Below are 17,958 nucleotides of genomic sequence, written 5' to 3'. Positions count from 1 at the left end.
TATAGAGCTCCGGGAGTCGCAAACTGCAACAATCACTTTCTCCTCCATTCCGCGGTTCACCCGGACTGCACTGCACTGAGTTTGACGGCTGAACGCGGATTGGCTGTTACGTTACACATGTCACTCAGTTATCACGCTGTTGAACGCTGATTGGCTGTCATCATGACAAAAGCTTGTCATCGGTTTTCTCCCGCGAAAAACTCGCCCTTATACGCGTCTCTACGTTCACTTTGTATGGGATCTTGTCGCCCCGTCGCGTTTGGTGTGAACGCACAATGCGATTCTTCCTCGGCGGCGACATGTTTGCTGCGTTCTGAACCAAATCAAAGCAGCGTGTGTGTGACGTCACAACGCATTTGCCGCGACCGGAACCGATAAGCGGAATCGTTAAGCAGGCTTGCTAACGATTCCAAGGAATCGGTTGACTCGGAACCGGTTCTGAACAAGAACCGGTTCTCGATTCCCATCCCTAATAACAACACACACCTCACTAAAAATTCATATTTTGCACCTCCAATTGTGTTTGAATTTTTTAAAAATCCCATTCATTTCCTATGGGAAATTGCTTTTTGCTCAATAGCTTCCGAGTTATGGGACCATGAGGCCCCAGACCAATGTGGAGCTGTCCTACAATGTGGTAACAACAACACACACCTCACTAAAAATAAATATTTTGCACCTCCAATTTTATTTGAATTTTTTAAAAATCCCATTAATTTCCTATGGAAAACAGCTTTTTGCTCAATAGCTTCCGAGTTATGGGACCCAGAGGCCCCAGACCAATTTAGACCGGTTCTACTATGTGGTACTAACAACACATACCTCACTAAAAATAAATATTTTGCATCTCCTATTTTATTAGAATTTTTCTAAAAAATCCCATTCATTTCCTATGGAAAACGGCTTTTTGCTCAATAGCTTCAGAGTTATGAGACCCAGAGGCCCCAGACCAATTTAGACCTGTCCTACAATGTGGTAACAACAACACACACCTCACTAAAAATAAATATTTTGCACCTCCTATTTTATTTGAATTTTTAAAAAATCCCATTCATTTCCTATGGAAAACGGGTTTTTGCTCAATAGCTTCCGAGTTATGGGACCAGGAGGCCCCAGACCAATGTGGACCTGTTCTACTATATGGTACTAACAACACACACCTCACTAACAATAAATATTTTGCACCTCCTATTTTATTTGAATTCTTTAAAAATCCCATTCATTTCCTATGGAAAACGTCTTTTTGCTCAATAGCTTCCGAGTTATGGGACCCAGAGGCCCCAGACCAATGTAGACCTGTCCGACTATGTCGTAATAACAACACACACCTCCTTAAAAGTTAAGATTTTGCACCTCCTATTTTCTTTAAATATTTTAAGAATTCCATTCATGATATACTAATCAAACACACCTTCATTTGTTTTCCCACTTCATTATGTGAACTTGCAAATTATATTTTAGCTTCAGACCTTTCTGTAATATTTCCTTCTTGCAATCCATGGCAATGAATCAGACTATGCACAGTATTGGTGTAAAGCGATTCTCAATCAACGCAGCTGTTGTGTTTTATACACTGACTCAACAGAATCTTTTGGTAATCAGGCATTGATCTTCAGTCATTACGGTATAGCCTAGGGTTAAAATAAGTGGAAGGGATCCAATATGAAAGTGTATATGGCTGTAACCAGAGCGAATAGATGAAATGGAAATGTGTGTGTGTGTTTGTGTGTGTGTGTGTGTGTGTGTGTGTGTGTGTGTGTGTGTGTGTGTGTGTGTGTGTGTGTGTGTGTGTGTGTGTGTGTGTGTGTGTGTGTGTGTGTGTGTGTGTGTGTGTCTCCCCTCCCCATTCATGCTTTCCACATTTTCTGATGTAAACACGCCTTTTAAGTTTTTTGTTTTTTTTAATCACATTTCTAAACAAAACCTGGCACTTGGACGAGGCACAATTTTCCTCAACCTTGTCATCGGCATAAAACACACAGCCATTGCCTTTTCTTGACTTCCTTTAACTTATTTTGGTCCATGTTCAAGCAAAGGTTATGGAACCACCGGTCACAATTATCACACTGGATCTGTTGAATTGAAAAAACAATTAATGATTTATTCATGTACATGACTTTGTCACTTGGTAGGACACTTAGGCTTAAGTGGTATGTCACCAGCATTGGGGAAGTTACTTCATTACGTTTTACTACACATACTTTACTACCATGTGTGGAGCAATGCCTTATGTCACTTGTTACTTTTGCGTTACCTGACCCTCCAGGTGAATTTAATTGAGCTGAAATGTCCTTACGGGCAATTTGGTTCAAAACAGGTAAATAATAATAATAGTGATAATAATAATTTCCATTTATTTAGCTCCCTTCTCAAACCCAAGGTCACTTCACATAGTGGAAATGAAAATGCAACCACAAACAACAATACAAAAAAAGAGAAAAACTAAACTAAACAAAGGGAGCCTCTAGAGGATAGAGCTATGTGTTTGGAGTGGGAGAGAAGTGATCATTAAACAGAAAGGTCTTGAGATGAGCTTTGAAGAAAGGAAGAGAAGGACAGAACTTATGCCGCGATCCAGTTGGGAACTGGCCGTACGAGTCGTAAGGTGTAGGCCTAGGCTACATCTACCAGCTGTCTTGCGGCATTTCACGGAGGCACGCCCCCTTTTGGTCATAATATCAACATTGCCTCTCGTTGTTCTGAGGGTAGACCGAGTAGAACGAACCCTGTTTTTGTTGGTTAGACTCAGGTCACCAAACCAGCAGATTATAGCAAAGGTTAAATTTGACTCAAAGAAAGTTTTCTGTGAACATTGAACCCCTTCAACTTTCTTGGCCTTTTTACATATTGCTATCAAAATTTAATTATCTTTGTTAATTAACTTTGTTACTAGTTACTACCAACACTGTATGTCACATTACGTTACAAAATGTAAGTGCTGCTCACAACAACTCACCCAGTCTGTAACGGGAGGTGCTTGTCCAGGGGGCTTGTCAGCTCCACACATCGAACAAGTCTCCTCATCAAAGACTGAAAGAAAGTGTATTTGCATGACACATTTAGGGCCCAATTTTGGGGATTTTATCGTCAAATGGTATGTGCCTTTTTTTAAACCCGCAAGAGGTGATCGGCGGAGACTCTGATATGGGCAAGGCCTGTGGCTAAGGGAAATTGCATTCGCCAATCACATTCACCAATTCTGTTACCATTTGCCGATATCATTCTCAAAATTGGGCCCTTAATCAGAATATATTTGGAATGCCTTTAAGTTATAAAAGAAATAATGTATACTGCATTGTATACCTGATGATTCAAGGACTTGGAGAGCCATATTCAGATTCAGATTCAGATTCAACTTTATTGGCCAGGTTTGCGAACAAACGAGGAATTTGACTTCGGCCCCTTAGCTCTCTATGTACAACACTTAACCTACACAACACACAACATTTAACCTATTGTTAATATCTAAAAAAGAGAAAAACACAAAACAGAAAACAGTACAAAAAATAAATAAATATAAATAAACGGTTAAGTATACAGAATAACAATACAATACAATAAATAACAATAATTATAATAATATAATAAAATAGAGGGTGGGGGCTAATTCTGAGTGTTCAACAGAGAGACTGCTTGGGGAAAGAAGCTGACTTTGTGTCGGCTGGTTTTGGCAAACAGTGCCTTGTATCCGAGGGTAGGAGGTTGAACATTTTGTGACCAGGATGTGAGGGATCTAGGGCGATTCTTGTTGCCCTTTTCCTGACCCTGGACTGGTACAGGTCCTCAATGGTGGGAAGGTAAGCTGCAATGATCTTCTCCGCAGCCCGTATTGTCCGTTGCAGTCTGGCCCTGTCCCATTTGGTGGCTGACCCAAACCAGACAGTGATCGAGGTGCAGATGACAGACTGGATGATGGCTGAGTAGAAGGTGGTCAGCAGCTCTTTAGGCAGATTAAACTTCCTTAGTTGTCGCAGGAAGTATAACCTCTGCTGGGCCTTTTTCTGGACAGAGTAAATGTGGGGACACCATTTTAGGTCCTGTGAAATGGTTGTACCTAGGAACCTAAAGGAATCGACAGTGGACACTGTGTCGTTCTGGATGGTGAAGGGGGGGAGTGGGGGGGGACTTCTCCGAAAGTCCACTGTCATCTCCACAGTCTTGTTGTGGTTTAACACCAGGTGGTGCTGACTGCACCATTGGACCAGCTGTTCCACCTCCTGTCTGTAAGCAGACTCATCACCATCCTGGATCAAACCAATGATGGTGGTTTCATCTGCAAACTTCAGGAGTTTTACACACGGGTTCTTTGAGGTGCAGTCATTGGTGTAGATGGAGAAGAGCAGCGGGGAGAGGACACACCCCTGTGGGGCGCCAGTGCTGATGGACCGGGTTTTGGAAGAGATGCTCCCCAGTCTGACATGCTGCTGCCTGTCAATCAGGAAGCTGATGATCCACTGACAGGTGGTGACAGGCACTTCGAACTGGGTGAGCTTCTGATGAAGGATTTCAGGGACGATGGTGTTGAACGCCGAGCTGAAGTCCACAAACAGGATCCTGGCATACGTTCCTGGGTAGTCGAGGTGGTGCAGTATGTATTGTAGTCCCATGTTGACAGCATCATCCGCCGACCTGTTTGCCCTGTAGGCAAACTGCAGGGGGTCCAGCAGGGGACCTATAATGTCCTTCAGGTGGCTCAACACCAGTCTCTCAAAGGATTTCATGACCACAGACGTCAGGGCGATAGGCCTGTAGTCATTTAGTCCTGTGATGGAGGTTTTTTTGGGGACTGGGATGATGGAGGAGCATTTAAAGCAGGAGGGCATTTCACACAGCTCCAGGGACCAGTTAAAGATCAGCGTGAAGATTGGCGCCAGCTGTTCAGCACAGACTTGCAGACAAGAGGGGGACACACCATCAGGTCCTGGAGCCTTCTTGATCTTCTGCTTCTGAAAGAGCCGGCACACATCCTTCTCGCAGATAGTTAGTGCAGGTGGGGGGAGGGGGATGGGTGATGAGGGAAAACCTTTTGTGCGTGAGGGGTGTGACAAAGGGTGCTCTTCAAACCTGCAGTAAAAGTCATTCAGGTCGTCTGCCAGTCTGGGATTTCCTGCAGGGTGGGGGGATGGTCTCTTGTAGTTTGTAATTTGTTGCAGGCCTTTCCAAACTGATGCAGGGTCATTCGCGGAGAGGCTATATCTTAGTTTCTCACTGTAGCTTATTTTGGCTACCTTGATCTCCTTTGTCAACTTGTTCCGGGCCTGCTTATATAGGTCCCGGTCCCCACTACTATGGGCCTCCTCTTTAGCTTGACGCAGCTTCCTAAAATTAGGAGTTAACCAAGGTTTGCTGTTGTTGTATGTGCAGAAGGTCTTGGTCTGCACACAGAGGTCCTCGCAAAAACGGATGTAAGATGTTACAGTGTCTGTGAGGTCGTTTAGGTCTGTAGCTGCAGCTTCAAAAACGCTCCAGTTGGTGCAGTCAAAGCAAGCCTGCAACTCCAGCTTTGATTCCCTTGTCCATTTTTTTAAAGTCTTTGCCACAGGTTTAGAAGTTTTTAGTTTCTGCCTGTAGGTTGGGATGAGATGAAGCAGACAGTGGTCGGAGAGTCCTAGAGCTGCCCGGGAAACAGCGTGATAGGCGTCCTTCAAGACTGTGTAACAGTGGTCCAGTGTGTTTTTGTCTCTGGTGGGAATCTTGATATGCTGTCTGTATTTAGGGAGTTCCTGGTTGAGTTTGGCGTTGTTAAAATCCCCAACAATAATAACGAGAGAGTCCGGGTGTTTTTTCTCTATGTCCGTTATCTGGTCGGCCAGCTGTTGCAGCGCGTCTGCGACGCACGCTTGTGGTGGTATGTAAACACCAACCATAACAAATGAGGAGAACTCCCGCGGAGAATAGAAGGGTTTACAGTTTATGAAGAGAGACTCTAAGTGAGGGCTACACGTCTTTTCCAGCACTGTAACATCTGTACACCAACCAACGTTTAAGTAGAAGCAGATTCCTCCGCCTTTCGTTTTCCCCGAAAGCTCTGTGTTGCGGTCTGCCCGGATGAGTTGGAAACCGGGCAGCTGAAGTGCGCTTTCCGGGATGCGTTCACAGAGCCAGGTTTCGGTGAAACACAGGGCAGCGGATCTGTAAAAGTCCGAGTTGGTTTGATTGAGAAGCAACAGCTCATCCATCTTATTTACCAGGGACCGGACGTTTGCCAGGTGAATGGCTGGAAGCGAGGTGCGTAGTCCCCGCTTCCTTAATTTCACAAGCGCTCCTGCTCGTATCCCCCGTCTGCGTCTCCGGCAGATTCCAAGGAGAACCGTTGCTCCTCCGACCAGGATTTCAATAAATCTTGCTGAGTTAGTAAAAACTGGAGAAAAAAATCCTGTAGAGGTATGCCGGATGATTAAGAGCTCCTCTCTGGAAAAAGTTGCTGGTGAAATACCACCGAAAACATAATAAACTGACAAAAACAAACAAAGTACTAGAGAGCGAAGTACCGATATCTCTCCTCGCCTCTTCCATGGCTCTCCTTTTTGTTGAGAAGTTCATTTTGGGGAACTCAGGGAAGGCTTCCATCACTGCTCTGGCCATCTGAATTAACAACACTAAAGTGATTGTCTTTCTCTTTTAATAGATAACTAAACCATTTGTCAACATATGCTTGGTGGGGAGGTTTTAGAATCACTGCTGCCAGCTTCTAAATGGTTGCCTATGGGCATTCATGGTTCGTAAATGCCCATAGGCAGCCATTCTGAAGCAGGCAGGGGCGATTCTAAATGAGCCAAATACCCAGAGACAGGACCAAACGTCAACATTTCAGTGTCAACCATTCTATTTCATCCTAGCCAACCGAGAAAGCGGGCTTATCCTTTAAAATCATCTTGTATATCTGTGGAAACACCCACATGTAAGCTTATCTCCACCATCACAAAAATTAAAGAAACATCATGTTTCCTCTATACTACATATATCAACTTACTTCAACAACAATGACACCACAGCTGCAACCATCCCTTTGCACTGGGTGGGGCATCACTCCTCCTTTCCACTTCACATCCACCCAGTCAGTTTTCCCCTGATGTTTTCTAGTCTTCAAGTATTCCCTGAAGAAATGTGATACTTTTCTTTAAGTTCTACCAAAACATTGTCCATCCACAGATACAATTTAGCAAAGTTTGTATTCAATTATAAGGTATATGGAAATATCTTCAAAACACCACAGCTGCCATTGTAGAATAAAAGTAAACATGACTGACATTGTAATGTTTAGAATCCTAGCTTGAATATTTACTGTAGTCTCTGAGCCGCATGGGTAGAGTCCTCAAGCTCAGAGGATGCTGGTGAGGGATCCATTTGGTACACAGTACCAGACTTTGCATGAATGTACTGAGAAAAAAGAGAGGGTATTCTTTAACTAGAGATGCAATTCCCAGAAATAGCAGGGAGAGTGCATGCAAAGCAAGAAAAAAGGTGATGGGTCAAAGTCAACTTAGAATCAAAGTTTCCCTATGCCAATTTCACAGTCGCCAAATGAGTTGAGTGGATGAAATAATAAGCCAAGTACAGTTTCGGAAAAATACTGTATTGAGAAGTTGATGAGTATCCATCGCTGCATGTGGCGATCTATACACATGCAAACCAAATTTACCCACGGGTATGAATAAAGCAACCTTGACCATGACCTTGATACTCGCCGCAATACTTTATTTCACTATGTGAAAACCCACATTTGAATGAATGAATATTAATGAATCAACATACCAGCATGTTCCAGTGATTTTTGTTCACGTGGACAAATGACAGGATTCCGTCAAAGTTATCAAAGTTTACCTGCGGCATGAAAAAAACAATGTTTCATGATGATTTTATGAACATGTTAGTTAGCTGTCCACCTATGATAAGTATAGTTAAGCAATAGATCACGACAGGCTGTGGCAGGCTGTGGCTGCGCGTCGGGCCGAACAACGGCCCTTAACAGTGGTATAATGAGCACATACCACTGACTTAAATGATCTATTGCTATAATATAACGGTTACTATTATGGCAAAACGAAAGTCATAGACACACTACATTTAGTAGCTAAGTAGCTGTTTTATTAAAGAATACAAAAAAGTAGTCCCTCCTGGCTGCCTTCAAAATGCATGACGGTCGCTATGCAACACACTTTAGCGTCCCTCCGAGAGAAGGCTCCACTAGAGCGGTACGCCGGCAATTTATCCTATGGAGCAGTTCACTCGCCGTGTGCCTAAGCTTTCGTTAGTCTCTCCATCGCCTTGGTCACTCCGGGAGTAACAACATTTACACCCTCTCCATCATTCAACATATTTTTTACTTTGTAACTGTTTCTACTTTCAGGCGCGGAGTGATATGCAAACTTTCACAAAATGATTGGGCGTCATAGCAGTTATGTATACGCTTATTATACAACAGTTAGGAACCAATCAGATCGCTGGATTCAAGCCACCCGTTGTATAATATAGCATATATAACAGCACAATATGTGTTGCAGAAAGGAAATGAGTGTGCAATAACACTTAAAACGCAGTTATCCTTTACGACATCTAAATGACACATCAAAATGGTACCACTTTACTTGAGGTCTAAAAAATGTATTCATTATACTGTAATAGTGGTGTCATGAAAGCCAGTTCTGTGACATATCCTGTCACACAATTATCTAACCAAGTGCTAGAGTTTGTCTGTAACCTTGCACATCTAATTGTAATAATGATTATGTCATCATGTCAAAAAAAGGTGGATTTTCTGTGTATGTTAAGTTTTCATGACAAAGTTCATGACAAGAGTCATGTCACTCTTATGTAGATACCTTCAAATAAAGTGTTACCTTCTCATCACAGTTATTTCATGCACTGTAGTAATTACCCATCACGCAACATACCGTAAAATGCACAAACATACACTGAACATATTACCTTAGGTAAAGTGTGGCGACGTGTAGTAGCTCTGTCACCAAATAAAAGTACACCTGCGGTGTAATAATCCATTAAGTAAATGGTGTCCACCACGTTGTACGTGAAGGCACTGAGATGCATCAATCCCTGAATTATCTGATAAACACAACATAATGTTTAATTAGCATCAGCACACAGCATCACCATATGAACACAAACTAGTTTCTTTGGCCATTGAAATTAATAACGAAGTTATGGTCTACGGTTGGCTTATCATGAGATCACCACTCAATCAGAGGGGGGTGGCTTCATCTCAGTGGTTTTCCATGTACAACAGAAAGAAAGACAGGTAAAAACAAAGAGGGATAGTATGTCTGTCTATCTGCCTGCCTGTCTGTCTGTGTGTGTGCGTGTTGTGATATCCTTAAGTGCCAAGGTATCACCACAGTTTTACAGTTTTTTCCTATAGTTTTCGGTCATGTACCCATACTATGGTCACTTTTCCCTATCACTTAACACAGTGGGCTTTAGAGACACACACCTCTGCATATCTGTTAACCTTTGGTGCAAAATCCACTACAACAACCACACCACAAACAATGCTGCCATAACTTAACACATGTTTCCTCTCAGAACACTATGACCTAAAAAACACTAACATCTTGAAGCATTGCCAATTGCATATATAAAATGTTGCTGTGTCCTCCAGTTTGGCATAGATTTCCTGTAGTGTTGCATTGAAAAAAAGAGAAAAAACACAGACAAACACTTCTTTGGACTACAGTAATAAAGTTTGTAATATTACAGTATGACAATCCAAGCCAAGTATCTGCTGACAGTGTTCATATGTCGGTTTACCTCCCACAAAAGATGTCACAATTGAGTGTGGTAAATGTACTGTAATTGTAAATACAGTAAATACTGTAAGTGTTTTATGAGAAACTGAGAATAACAATTTTCAGTTTTTGTAATGCAAATTACATACAGTAAGTACGTAATATATGATCCAGAAACAAATCACAAACACAACAGTTTTTTTCACTGTGCTTTACTTCTTGGAGATTTCTCACATCACATTACTACTGTTACAAACACATCAGTCCGAATGCTGTAAATACTGTATAGTACCTGTTAGTTTGTGTGAAAACCCTCACGATTGATGCCACCGTTGATCTTGGCAAGTTCGGCTGAACCCTCAGACCAGCTTCCCTCATGGACAGACCATGATTGATTACATGGTCGATGACAGTTGCTCTGATTTCATCAGATACAACTGTCCTTGCTGCTGCTGCTCCTCTCCCTCTCCCTCTTCCTCTACCTCTCCCTCTTCCTCTACCTCTTCCTCTTCCTCTACCTCTTCCTCTTCCTCTTCCTCCTACTCCACCTTCACCTCCACCTCCACCTCCACCTCCACCTTCACCTTCACCTTCACCTCTTCCTCTTCCTCTACCTCTTCCTCTTCCTCCTACTCCACCTTCACCTCCACCTCCACCTCCACCTTCACCTTCACCTCCACCTCCACCTCCACCTTCACCTTCACCTTCACCTTCACCTCCACCTCTTCCTCTTCCTCTACCTCTTCCTCTTCCTCCTACTCCACTTTCACCTCCACCTCCACCTTCACCTTCACCTTACCTTCACCTCCACCTCTTCCTCTTCCTCTTCCTCCTACTCCACCTCCACCTTCACCTTCACCTTCACCTTCACCTCCACCTCTTCCTCTTCCTCTACCTCTTCCTCTTCCTCCTACTCCAACTTCACCTCCACCTCCACCTCCACCTCCACCTTCACCTTCACCTTCACCTCCACCTCTTCCTCTTCCTCTACCTCCTATTCCACCTCCACCTCCACCTTCACCTTCACCTCCACCTCCACCTTCACCTTCACCTTCACCTCTTCCTCTACCTCTTCCTCTTCCTCCTACTCCACCTTCACCTCCACCTCCACCTCCACCTTCACCTTCACCTTCACCTCCACCTCTTCCTCTTCCTCTGCCTCTGCCTCTTGCTCTTGCTCTTGCTGCATCCATTTTCCTATACCAACTACGTAAAGAAGTCCAAAGCAAATGCCAAAGAAGGCCCTTTTTCAACGAGGCACAAATGAGTAGGTCTTTAGCTGAGTAGGTCTTTAGCTGAAATGAACACCAGGGGCCGTATTCACAAAGGATCTTAGGGCTAAAAGTAGGTCCTAACTGGCGAATTTAGGAGTAACTCCTAAAAATAATGGGCGTGTCACTCTTAAATTTAGAGCAATTCACAAAGTATTTTAGGCCTAAAAGTAGCACCTAAGTCTAGGAGAGCTTAAAAGTCCTCAAGAGGACTCCTAACTCAGTAAGACCTATTCACAAAGAATCTTAAAATGCCTGCGAGACGAAATGTTAGGGTATTAAACTTGTTGTGGAGTTAATCGCAATGCAATAACATCCTCGACTAACAGGAATAATCCGATTAGTCCCGAAATAAAATGTTATAAAAAATTATAAATTATAAAAATATATATATAATTTATAAAAAATAAAAATAATTGCGCCATCAAAAGACGAGGACGTGTTCGTCAATAGGAAGAAAGTGCATTCCATCAACACGCAGGTTGTTTTTCATGCAAATTTTAACATAGCCTACTGGATGTTGTTGCAAAGTGGCCTGGATCTTCAGCTACCCATGATTCGCGCATTTTAATGGTGAGCGGTCTGAGGCAGCTTTTTGAGATGTACCAGTTGGGTGTCACTTGCTGGGTGACAGTGACTATCCATGCAAGACGTGGCTCGAGACACCCTACCTTAATCCAAAACCGGGAGCACAGTTAAAGTGTAACATGTAAGTGATTACGCAGATTACGCTTAGTCCTATGCGTAAAACACATCGTATTGGCTCTTTGCGAGCACACAAACATACACGAAATGTTGTGGAGAGAGGAATTGGGCAGATGAAACGTCGGTTTCATGTCCTCCACGGCGAAATACGCCTCACCCCAGAGAGGGCAAGCACAGTAATCACTGTATGTGCCATTCTACACAACCTTTGCAAGCGGAGGAACATTCCACAGCCAGACGATGATGATGATGATGATGATGATGATGATGATGATGATGATGATGATGATGATGATGATGGCGATCAACATTACAAGGAATTTGGCCGTGTGGAACCGAGTGGACAGGCATTTAGGGATCACTTTGAAAACACATTTTAGGTAAACACCTTGGCACAAATCAGTCAACACTTGGGTAGTTCGTAACATTTATTTTATTTTAGATTTTACGTATTTTTATTGTTTGCTTTCTCTCTCTCTTGAACGTGCAGGCTACAACGTCATTATCGTGGTCTGCACAAAATTGTCATCATGCGTGTATTCTGCTAACTGCACTATAACTACTTAATAGGAATTCATTTCTAGCCTAGGCTATTTCCTTGTTTTTCGGTGATTCAGTGGGCTCGTCTGAACAACCAATCACCGAACTGAACGCTTCTAAACTCGTGCACGAGAATTGACGTAATCCATAGCAACGGCGCGTCACTCTTAGTTCACTCTTTGTGATTTATCCTTAGTAAGAGTAGGTCTCAGCGGCTTTGTGAATAACTTTTAAGAAAAAACTCCTACGTAAAATGTTTTAGCGCGAGTTAGGAGCACTCCTAGCGGTAAGATAAAATGCTTTGTGAATACGGCCCCAGGTGTTTTGCATTGCAAAACTTATCCTCTGTGTTTTGTACAGATCATTGTATGTAGTGTTGCTTTTACGTAAAAAAAGTAATTCCATGCCAATTCACCAAGAACTATGGTGCACAGGGGGAAAAAAATCTAAATTACTGTAAAATAAAATAAATAAACTATAAACTAAATATTTTTTCTTATTCAAACATGTAACTTCATTTGTCTGTCCAAATGCAGCATCTTTCCATCTACAGTGATCTAAATTACTGATAAGTTAGGTTTTGAATAGAAAGTTCACTGTTTTGAACAGAGTATCTAAACATTGGTAAAATATGCTGTAGTTCCACAGCGTTTTGCCGGTAGTGAACATTGACTGGGGCAGGTATCCATGAAATTTGGAAGAAGGCGTCATTGCCAGCATTTGTATCTTAGCATAGGGGCAAGTAACCACAGTTTGGTTCACATGGTCTACTGGTATGCTCACTGTGTGAAGTGTTTAGGGAATGTGAACATGGTTTAGGTAAATTGCCTAAAACGATAGGAAAAAACTGTAATGTACTTCAACTGATGTCTTTATTCGAACTGTGGACAAACGCAGACAACAAGCTCTTGGCTAAACTTCTTGCTCTGCCTATTGTTCTGTACTAGCTTGTTCCTTAGCTCCAGAACGTTAGCCCCCTTTATAGGATATATTAGTGTTTGCATGTTAATGCTTTTTCACATTGACATTATTACGTGTGTGTGTGTGTGTGTGTGTGTGTGTGTGTGTGTGTGTGTGTGTGTGTGTGTGTGTGTGTGTGTGTGTGTCTGTGTGTCTGTGTGTCTGTGTGTCTGCGTGAGTTAATGGAGGTCTTCAGTCCTCCAAATACATCAGTTTGAAGGACTACAAATTGAAAGACAGATAGACTAGCAGTGAGAGGAAGAGCTTTTAATATGCCTACCTCTCCTGTCAACCACAGGTGGGGTCGTAGACACCGTAGATCAGTGTGGTTTATGAAGAGGCTCCGACCCTTCACTTGGGATGGCAGGGTTGCAACAATTATCTCTGTTCCCCTCTTTTTCCACAGCAAGTTTAACTGAAAGTCAGAATTAACATTGAAATCCATGTAGCAATTAAGGTCTATGATCTATGGTTTAAGTGTACGATGTGAAATGTGAGGTTCTATTAGTAATCATATTGCATCCTCATTGTCTCTACCTAGGGCAATGAGGAGGAAAAAAAACATTTTCATTTCATGTCCTTTATCTTACACCTGTCATTTAAAAAAACGTCACATTACTTACTTGTGCATCTTCAACCCGTTGATTCTGCTCCACTTTTATGATCTTCTTGGTTTTGGTCTTGGTCTTGGGGTTTGGAAGGTTTTTTGGAGGATTGAAATATTTTGACTTGCGCTTTGAACTGCCAGAAGAGGTGTCCCTCTTACACCTTTGCTCTTCTGGGTCATCTTCCAGCTTAACAGAGCTTTGAAGGTTTCTCTCAAGTACATCAATTGGCAGGCTTTGTTGAATCACATGTTCAACATACCTTCCCTGCACTGAGGCAAACATTTTAGAAACAACCTCTGCAGGTCTAAGGTATTTTCTTTTACACAGAATGCTGTGTTTCACCAACCTAAACCATAGTTCGACATGGCAGTTGGTTTCCCGTGTTTTGCAGCATGTTCCTCTTGTGATAGATCCTTTAGAGTGCCTTGATAGATCAGCGAGTAATACACCACTCCACAAGGGAAAGATGCACATGTATGTCTTAAGCAAGACATTAATTATACCTGGGCAGTGGTAGTTGTTGTTTTTGTCTGCTGCTTCATCAGACAGGACGTCACATGTGGCTTGCTCCCTTCTTAGGTCAAAAGCCTGCATGAATGGGGACCTTGCAAGAATGCCATTGGAAGGGTCACTGGAATCACAGATCCTGCTCCCCTCTTGTGTTTCTTCAATATCCATGTCTTGACTCTGCAAAATGCAGCCATTCAGGTACCTTTCACTGGTATTGATTGAGTCTGTGTGCTGTTCTGCATCAAACAGCACAAACATGTGGTAGAAAACCTCAAGTGCTTCTGGCAAGCTTGTACAGTTCAGCAGGTATGCAAAACTGTATGTTGCATACTCCTTTATGCCTCTGTCACTGGTTGTTCTCCCAAAGGCCTGGGAGACTGCCTTAAGTATATGTGCAGAGCACAAATGGAGCACAGTGAATTTTGGAATGTCTTTGAGTTGTCCCGACACAATTTGGAATGCTCTGCAAAGGTATGCAGAGACATCCTCTTGGTTAAAAGAGATGAGCACACTGTTCATCAACGCCCAGCTGTAATCTGTCTCTATTTGTGCAATTTTTCTCCCGGTAATGTGGGACAGCCTCCTATTGAACTCCATAAGCCAATGGGATATTGATGGAACACTATGGCTGTTAGTCACGAACTCCGCGACTGGCAAAGGCGGCTTGTCCTTGCCCATTCCAGGCAGAACCAGGGCATAATAGAGCACTCTTTTGGACTGATGGGGTACTTTCTGAACTACCCCACCTGTTGCATCAAGGTATAGGGTAGTGGGCATGGGTCCTCTCAAATGTTCAGCCAAAATTTGCAGGCCCGCATCAAGTGGGTTGCAAAAGGGTCAATCTGGAGGAGCTGCAGATAGCCGTTCGATGATGCAAGCCGAGTTTGCCGACCACTCTCTCTGATAATCCTCTGAGTGAGCATTAGCTCCAACAATTGGTCATTGTGAAGCCTTGCAACGCTTCGGATCTCGTAAGATATGATTTTTAAGACGTCTTTTGTTAGGCTTCTGGTTATATTACCAGCCATGATCTCCTCCACAGGTGTGTTTTTCAGCAATTCGTAATAGCAGTTGCTCACACCACTTTTTACAGCTTTTGCTATTTTTCCTCTCCTGAGGTATCTTGCAGGCCTACATTTTCTCTGTGACTTAAGGTGTCTGACTTCCCCAAACCGTGTCACCATGACAGTAATCTTTTTTGCATTGGATTTTGGTGGGCCTTTCCTGGTGAAAGTGTAAACCGCCTCACAACCTTCAAACGTGCACTTGGCTGTGGCGCGGAGGTATGGTGAATTATTTTTCCGGCTGTCACGTGTTCTAATATTTTGGTACTTAAAGGCTAATGTGCACGATGGGTTGCTTTTCCTAAATTCATTGTAGAATATATCGGTCCATGGGGGTCTCAGTTGTCTTTTTCCTTTTTCCGGCTTTATTTTTATCCAATTTTTTCTTGCGACCTTAAATTTGAATTATTTTGGTCCGACTATGCACGTCCTGTACGTGTCCTCTTTATCATTTTTTTTTAGCTCTTCTCCCTTTGTCTCCGAAATTTGTTCTTCTTCACTGTCACTTTCTGTGAGTTCTTGAACTGTTGGTGATGGTTGATTTGTAATTTTGTCATCTCCTTCATTTGTGTCATCACTTTCTTCTCCAGAGTCAACAGCTGTTTTTACCTTTCTCCTTCTTGTCTTTGTTGCTGAAATTTGTTCTTCACTGTCACTTTCTGTGAGTTCTTGAACTGTTGGTGATGGTTGATTTGTAATTTTGTCATCTCCTTCATTTGTGTCATCACTTTCTTCTCCAGAGTCAACAGCTGTTTTTACCTTTCTCCTTCTTGTCTTTGTTGCTGAAATTTGTTCTTCACTGTCACTTTCTGTGAGTTCTTGAACTGTTGGTGATGGTTGATTTGTAATTTTGTCATCTCCTTCATTTGTGTCATCACTTTCTTCTCCAGAGTCAACAGCTGTTTTTACTTTTCTCCTTCTTGTCTTTGTCGCTGAAATTTGTTCTTCACTGTCACTTTCTGTGAGTTCTTGAACTGTTGGTGATGGTTGATTTGTAATTTTGTCATCTCCTTCATTTGTGTCATCACTTTCTTCTCCAGAGTCAACAGCTGTTTTTACCTTTCTCCTTCTTGTCTTTGTCGCTGAAATTTGTTCTTCACTGTCACTTTCTGTGAGTTCTTGAACTGTTGGTGATGGTTGATTTGTAATTTTGTCATCTCCTTCATTTGTGTCATCACTTTCTTCTCCAGAGTCAACAGCTGTTTTTACTTTTCTCCTTCTTGTCTTTGTCGCTGAAATTTGTTCTTCACTGTCACTTTCTGTGAGTTCTTGAACTGTTGGTGATGGTTTATTTGTAATTTTGTCATCTCCTTCATTTGTGTCATCACTTTCTTCTCCAGAGTCAACAGCTGTTTTTACCTTTCTCCTTCTTGTCTTTGTCGCTGAAATTTGTTCTTCACTGTCACTTTCTGTGAGTTCTTGAACTGTTGGTGATGGTTGATTTGTAATTTTGTCATCTCCTTCATTTGTGTCATCACTTTCTTCTCCAGAGTCAACAGCTGTTTTTACTTTTCTCCTTCTTGTCTTTGTCGCTGAAATTTGTTCTTCACTGTCACTTTCTGTGAGTTCTTGAACTGTTGGTGATGGTTGATTTGTAATTTTGTCATCTCCTTCATTTGTGTCATCACTTTCATCTCCAGAGTCAACAGCTGTTTTTACTTTTCTCCTTCTTGTCTTTGTCTCTGAAATTTGTTCTTCACTGTCACTTTCTGTGAGTTCTTGAACTGTTGGTGATGGTTGATTTGTAATTTTGTCATCTCCTTCATTTGTGTCATCACTTTCTTCTCCAGAGTCAACAGCTGTTTTTACTTTTCTCCTTCTTGTCTTTGTCGCTGAAATTTGTTCTTCACTGTCACTTTCTGTGAGTTCTTGAACTGTTGGTGATGGTTGATTTGTAATTTTGTCATCTCCTTCATTTGTGTCATCACTTTCTTCTCCAGAGTCAACAGCTGTTTTTACTTTTCTCCTTCTTGTCTTTGTCGCTGAAATTTGTTCTTCACTGTCACTTTCTGTGAGTTCTTCAACTGTTGGTGGTGTTTGCATTTTGTCGTCCCCTTCATGCGTGTCATCATTTTCTTCACCAGACTCAACAGCTGTTTTTGCCTTTCTCTCCTTTGTCTCCCTTGCCTCCGAACTTTCTTAATTTTCACTCTAATTTTCCTTGTTTCCGTCAACTGTCTCCCTCTCATTTTCCTCTCTCCCTTAATATAATAATATAATAGTAACGTTATTGATAAATATTAAAAGTTTCAATGTCATTAATCTACAAAAATAAAAAAACAAAATACAACAATATGTTAGTTTTCACCTACTACTGTAGGTGAAAACTAAATCCTGTTAGATACAGTAGCATCACGGTAAGCATCCCTTAACTATGAGGGGCCACCTGGGACAGAATTCATACTTGGTCTTACACACACTATTATAATCTTGCATATACACCACTATACTCATACACACACACTATTATACTCCTTTTACATGCATGTATGAGAGTGTATAGTCGTGTATGTGAGAGTATAGTAATGTATGTGAGAGAGTATAGTAGTGTATGTGA

At 42.1% G+C, this 17,958-nt stretch overlaps 2 long non-coding RNA genes across 2 annotated transcripts; both read right to left on the bottom strand.

Annotated features, from left to right (window-relative positions):
- Positions 1-1,715: 1,715 nt before the first annotated feature.
- On the bottom strand, positions 1,716-3,258 carry LOC132474173 (uncharacterized). The gene is made up of 2 exons (XR_009529610.1): positions 2,957-3,258; positions 1,716-2,072 (listed from the first exon to the last, which is right to left on the bottom strand). It is a non-coding gene; the product is annotated as an uncharacterized LOC132474173 (long non-coding RNA).
- A 3,235-nt stretch (positions 3,259-6,493) lies between these two features.
- LOC132474160 (uncharacterized) lies at positions 6,494-9,106 on the bottom strand. The gene is made up of 5 exons (XR_009529598.1): positions 8,929-9,106; positions 7,756-7,824; positions 7,286-7,380; positions 6,974-7,097; positions 6,494-6,585 (listed from the first exon to the last, which is right to left on the bottom strand). It is a non-coding gene; the product is annotated as an uncharacterized LOC132474160 (long non-coding RNA).
- Positions 9,107-17,958: the final 8,852 nt, after the last annotated feature.

The sequence above is a fragment of the Gadus macrocephalus genome, chromosome 16, assembly GCF_031168955.1.
Source record: "Gadus macrocephalus chromosome 16, ASM3116895v1".
NCBI lineage: Eukaryota > Metazoa > Chordata > Actinopteri > Gadiformes > Gadidae > Gadus > Gadus macrocephalus.
This window is presented reverse-complemented; position numbering and strand designations above follow the sequence as displayed.